The following is a 6471-nucleotide window of genomic DNA, read 5'->3' on the forward strand; positions in this document are numbered from 1 at the left end:
CTCTCTTTCTTCCTCTCCTTGGCTTTCCTTTTTCCCTTCTTGTGTGTTTGAAATAAAAGAAGAGGTGAGTCATGAGGAGGTGAGGCATGAAGAGACTGCATGTCGGCTAAACTCAAGCTTCAAAACCGTAAAAAACGCAAGAAAGGAAAGGCGCAGTTTGAAAAGAAATGATTTGAGTATGGTTTGAATTTTGACGTGTGGGTCTATTTTCACGTGTATATGTGCGTCTATTGTTTAGACAGACGCGAGTATAGACGCGAATATAGACGCGTAGTTAAACGTGGATATAGACGCGCATTTGGGATTTATTATAATTTTTTGTTTTTAAGATAAGTTTTGATAGTGAATTCTTATCATAAGTTTTAATGTATTTATGATGATTTTTATGTATTTAAAATTAAGATCTTATGTAAACATATTAATGACAAATATTTTGATGTTGTCATGAATTAGGTTTAATCATGTCGGTGTCGTCATCATTTAGTGCCGTGCAAGCTGGTGAGTCAATGAGCACATCCTCAAGTGAGGATGAAACATTGCGTTGTCGTGCTGCTGTGCATCCGAGTCATATACATCTCCATTTCTTTTGTTGTACATTTGTGTTATTTTCTGCGTGTGATTCATTGTTTGTGTGATGCATTTCGATAATCTGCATCCAATGTATATATTCCCTTAGTGCATGTGTATGATTTTGTTTGGATGCATGATGTGTGTGTGTTAGAAAAATATGGAAAACTGATGCCAAAGGACATTAGCAAGCTGATAATTTCAATGATGATCTCTCAGAAAAGTGCAGGGAATTGTGGAAACAAATGAAGCTTTGTGGAAGCCGATCATCTAATGAAATAGAGTTGAAGAAAGTCTCTCAAAAGTTGCTTAAGCAAGTAAAGGAATCCTTCAATGGGGCTATTGACAGCACTAGTGAAGCACCGAGGGAGCATTTTGCCACCCAATCCTCAAGGCTGAAATCGAAGTTTGTGCGCAGATCATTGTAAAGCTGACTGTTAACGGGGGGGCAATTCATGACTCCAAAGATACCCTACGTTAGTCCTTAAGGTCAAAATTAAAGTGGGTGCATAGATCTTCTATGGGTGTAAAGAAATGAGAGTTATTATTGTCAAAGAGGAGTTTTTCTTTTCTGCTCAGCTAAAAGAAGAGAAAAGGGAATCTAATTGAGGGGATGCTGTTGGAAAAAGAGAGGAAGTCGTGGAAGAAGGAGAAACAAGGATTTGGGAGGAAAAATAGACACGAGTGTTAAAAAAAGAAAAGTGTAGCTTTTGATTATTTTGGGGGGAAATCAGTTTTTTTTGGTTTTTGTCGAGACTACTGCTGGGGCTTCTATGTACAAGATGGGATCAGCAGACACTGTGACATGTTTTGGAGGCATCGACTGGCTAAAATCCAGAATGGGCCAGAGTTGTGTGCGGGAGGGGGAATGCTGGCTTTTAAAAGCTATTGTTCTAAAGTGAGCAGGGGACGCAAGAGTAAAGAGGAGGGATATGCTTTTGTGATGGAGTTTTTGAAAAAACGTACAGGGCAACTAAACCATGGAATCTAAGAAAACGAGGAGACGATGCTATAAGGTGATGACAAAGCTGCAGAAGAGGAAGTCGAGAGGAAGAAGGCCAAATGCTTTGACTTGAAGCTGTGGAGGATGTGCAAAGGAAATAGACGAGTACAGCAAGACGGCGAGCTTTAGCATTGCTGGCATAAACGATCTGCAAGCTCGGCCATCGTCGTTGTTCTCGAGGATGCACACGAGTCTCATCTCCTGATCATTGAACAAGAACTGTTGAAAATCGCTTCAATCTCCTCTAATGGATTGCTTCTGGACAAGGAAGAGACAGTCGTCGTTGTAATAGCGATGCATAAACACAAGGTGAAGAAGGCGCAACATCCTGAACAATCAACAGGGCTGCTCGATTCTATTGGACTTATCCGAGGATGTCGTAGAGCTCAAAGCTTTGCTTAGCCAGGCCAAACGGCCTCGCGTCCAAATCCTACTCTCAGCAGAGATTCAAAGCCTAGAAAGAGCTCAGGCTACGACTTCATCTAATCACTCAACACCTGTACCCCTCCTTAAGGTCCCATCAACACCGAAAATTCGATACACAACCTTGTCTAGCTTCAGCTGGGATTAAGACGGTGAGACAATGAAGCTATATATTTTCCTTGAAGGGGCTTCCCAGGAAAATGTTATCACAGATTTCAAGTCTACTTCTTTTGATGTCAAGATTCATGATGTGTCTGGCAAAAATTATCGGTGTGGTGTATCCAAATTAAGAAAACCTATATTACCTGAGAAATGTACTACTGTTGTCAAGCCCAATCGAATCATAATCACACTCAAGAAGGCTGACAAGGGCAATTGGCCTCATCTGCACTTCAAGGAAGACAAGCTGAAGCTTAAGTTGGAAGCTGACAAGGATCCCATGGCTGGACTGATGGACATGATAAAGAACATGTATGAAGAAGGTGATGAAGATATGAAAAGAACTATTGCAAAAGCATGGACAGAGGCACAAACTGGGAAGAAACCTGATCTTGGAAGACTTGAATGGGGAATCTCTTGTGAAGGCTATCACTAGTCTACTTCAGCAACCGATTCTTTTCTCTCTGCCTCTTCCATATGCCAAGGCTGGTGCATCACTCCTGGAACTTGTTTAAAACAAGTCAACAAGATCACTGCCGGTATCTTCTGACCTACTCAATGTTCTGGAAGACCCCAAGATGAAGTTCAGACAAGGCAAGCTGTGACTTGGAGCTGCAATTTGCTCATGGCAGGACATGGCTAACTCTAAGTTTCCACCAAGAGCCATCATCTTCGTTTGCACAGAGATATATAACCTTAACCCATTTCCCTCTTCAGTCTTAATTCCGTTGAAGGTGTTGCCTTCTTTGCTGTCCACTGCTATTGTCTTCTTTTGTGGCAATCTCTTGCTGAAATTTGAATGTTGAGAACAGTCTTAAACTGGTGCTGAATGTTGGGTAGACTTATGGGTTGATTGCTCAATGATTAGATCGAGAAAAGGCTCAGAATTCCTGCCCAGCAGAACTCTTTCTAGCAAAACTCTTCAAGTCTATGTGCCAATGGCAAAATTGACTTCATACACCTGAATGCAAAATAGATTACGAGATACTACAGATTTTTCTGAACATGGACCTCGTGTAATTTACTTGGCAAGGAATATAGTGAACTTTGGCATCAAAAATTCGATTTCTTCTTGTTAGCCTCTTTCCTTGTTGCAACTTGAACTCCGTGTTCAACAGCCCTTACATGAAATCTACGACATTTCTGGTGAACCCGATGTGAAAGTGCTGTGTCATTTTTCAGCAAGATGGGAGACTCACAAGAAGAGATGACAGATGATAATGTCATGAAGAACCTGTTTCAGTCATTTACCATGTATATGCAGCAGCAAGCTCACGCAAAACGTGACAGTGATGCTATGGATGCCTTGAAAGCTGTCCAACAGGAGATGAAGTAGTTTAATGGCCAGCAAGTGTCAACTTACCTGCATTTGTATGAAGAAAAGATAAAGTTTTTTGGGGTTTCTCAAGATGTTTGGAGCCGCTACTTCTTGCGGATCGTGGTGCGCGCTCTTGAAGGCCGAATTGCAGAAATTCAAGAAACACATGCAGGTTGGGCTGAATTTAAGAAGGCATTAAAAGATGAATATTTCCTGGAGGATACAGGTCTTATGAATTGCAGAAATTTTTTAGCATGGGTTTCTATGCCTAATAAGGGACTTTTTGTTACCGCTCTTCTGCGAGAGTTTGAAAGCCTCTATGATCAGTTGGATGGGACTGAGCAGCAAGCTTTGGAGATGCAGAAAGTGGAGTTATTTTTATAGGCTACAGATGCTGATTTACAGGAAAAGTTGGATGATCTTTTGGAAGATCAAGCTACTGATTCAGGTTTAAAGACCGAGTGGAGACATGTCATTGATGCTGTGAATGCTCTTGTTAAGAAGCAGCGCAGGAGAGTACGATTGCATCGTAATACAGGATCAGTTCCTGAAAAATCCTTGGAGACTTCTTCTTCTACCCCTGCTGCAACTTCTTTGTTTAAGCCTACTCCTCCTGCTGTGAATCCACCAGTTCCTGCTGCTCCAGTGCCCTTATCTGTAGATGATGTTATTAAAGGCTTGGCATCTACTATGACTTGTGTGGGCTCCAGCATCCGAGGAGAAACAGGATGGGATTCTCCTGTTGACAGGTATTCTATTTTTGCTTATATGGCTAAAACACAGGGTTTAGATGCCATGGTTGAGGAAAAGAGAAGAAGAGATGAGGAGGCTCCCAGCACCTCCAAAAAGACTAGAGGGGGTGACTTTGTTTCACCACCTATTACAGCTCCACCTATGTCAAGTTCTCCAGCTCAAACAGGTCCTGAACAACCTATGGGAGATAAGCAGATGAAAGAAAGGAGGCAACCAAGAAAGGAGCCAGGATTCAAGCTCTTGTCAGACCTTGATATGCAGACGGATATGAGTAAGATTTTTCATTAAAGAATTTTGAATAGTGAAGCTACTTTTACTGTTGGAGAAGCTCTTGGGATTGCTAGAAGAGAAATACAGGATCAAATGCAGGATCTTTTGCGGAGGAAACGACATGCGATGGAAGGACCTGCTTTACAGGGATTGTGGCATGGAGCTCTTGGGGAAGAGCATGATGATGCAGTGATGGTTGAGAATGCTTCTGTTAATCTGCAACTAGAGAAAATAGTTCAGCCTATGTAGTATGAAGATGATGATACCCCTATTCTCATTCCTCGCAGCCATTTTTCACGAAGTCATTGGGCTAGAGCAACCACTGAGACAATGGTAAGGATTGGAGAGAAACAAATTTAGTTGATCATGGTTCTGAGATTAATCTTATTGCTCGAGGTGTTTATGAGAGTGGCAAGTGGCCTATGGATGCAGAGCATGGCTGGCGCATGAGAGCCGCCAATAATACTTCTGGTGATATGTATGCTGCTTGTCCGAGTATCAGAATTTCTATTGGTAATGTTGAAGAGGATTATCATTGCTTTGTTCAGGATTCATGCTCTTATCCGATTATTCTTGGACAGCCTTTCATTACAGAAGCAAGAATGGAAACGAAAGTGATGGATGACGGGTCAGCTTATGCACGGATACGCAGTAAAGATGGTATGCGAGCTGTTCAGTTTATGACTGTTGGGGTCAATCATCCGAGAAACAGGGACTCCTTGCATGAGGCACCACTACCTGCAAAGGAGTTGGATTTTCATTAGGTACCGCTGTCTTGTGAGATGCCAGTGGTACAGAGCGGAGAAAAGAGTGTTGGGGGTAAAGGCGCCTCCGCCGTGCCGCCCCGTGTATTACTACACTGACAATACCCGCCACTGCACACTGCAGGTGGCGGGCGCCCGTCATGTCACTTTATTCTTTATTCTTTTAGTGACAGTTTGAATAAAGGAAGGCCCGATCACACATTGTGATTGTTGGAGTTCCCATTTCTTGTCTCTCTCTTTCTTGCTCTTGCTCTCCCGCCATAGCTCGCGTGCAAGCTTCGATCCTTCTCACCTTTCAACTGGTATCAGAGCTTGGCATTCTCTTGCTCGAGCTCGACTCAGTGCTTCCCGACCTTCGCATTGACTCGCTTCACGCATTGGGTCTCCATCCCGGTAGCCATAGCCGACCTTCTTGAGCTTCATCAGGGCCTTGCCCTTGAGGTATTGCTTCAGCATTTGCAGGCATTTGAGTGTATTCTCAGATTGAAACAGGGCAGGAACAAAGGGCAGCCACTCTTCTTGAGCTCCATAGCTCATATCTTCCCTCCCCTTTGCATTGGGCCTTCATGGCTTGGTATGTGCCTACCTTGGGCCATCATTGAGCCCCCCATTACCCCCTTTTCAGCCCATGTGGAGCAGCAGCAAGTTCAGCACCAACAGGGTAGATTGCATCATTTTTTCCAGGCTGTGAGCACTCATCTACTTCAGCTCCACACTTGGCCATTGCTTCTTGCTCTCTACCTTGATCAAGAGGGCTATAGACTTCATGTTTGATGTCATTCAAGCTTTGGGTATTGGTCTTGATCTTTTGGGGCTGATTTCTTCAGATTTGGGACTGTCATAAACTGTCATAACAGGCTGAAAACAGGGCAGCACCATTGGCATTAGCATTTGTTGCTTATACTCCATTCCGGTTGTGCTATTTGATGCCCGTATGCGGTCTACATGATGCCTAGTGCCTTGGAAATGTATGCACATGATTATGCCATGATTTTGGCTTGAAATATTGGCTGATTTGGGACTGTTATTTACTGCTATACAGTGCTAGAAACAGGGCAGCCACACTTGGCATTAGCATTTAATGCTTATACTCTACTTCGGTTACCTTGTTTGATGCCCGTATGTGGTCTACTTCCTACCCGGATGTATTGGGGATGTATGCATTTGGTTTGACCATGATTTTGGCTTGAATTTGGGGCTGAAATCTACTGTTT

General features: G+C 43.0%; 1 pseudogene; it reads left to right on the forward strand.

Annotated features, from left to right (window-relative positions):
* Nucleotides 1–1372: 1372 nt before the first annotated feature.
* On the forward strand, nucleotides 1373–2588 carry LOC148026075 (uncharacterized; annotated as a pseudogene).
* The last annotated feature ends 3883 nt before the right edge of the window (nucleotides 2589–6471 follow it).

The sequence above is a fragment of the Lygodium microphyllum genome, chromosome 14 (assembly GCF_053477565.2).
Source record: "Lygodium microphyllum isolate KBCC chromosome 14, Lygodium_microphyllum_v1.1.10, whole genome shotgun sequence".
Taxonomy (NCBI): Eukaryota; Viridiplantae; Streptophyta; class Polypodiopsida; order Schizaeales; family Lygodiaceae; genus Lygodium; species Lygodium microphyllum.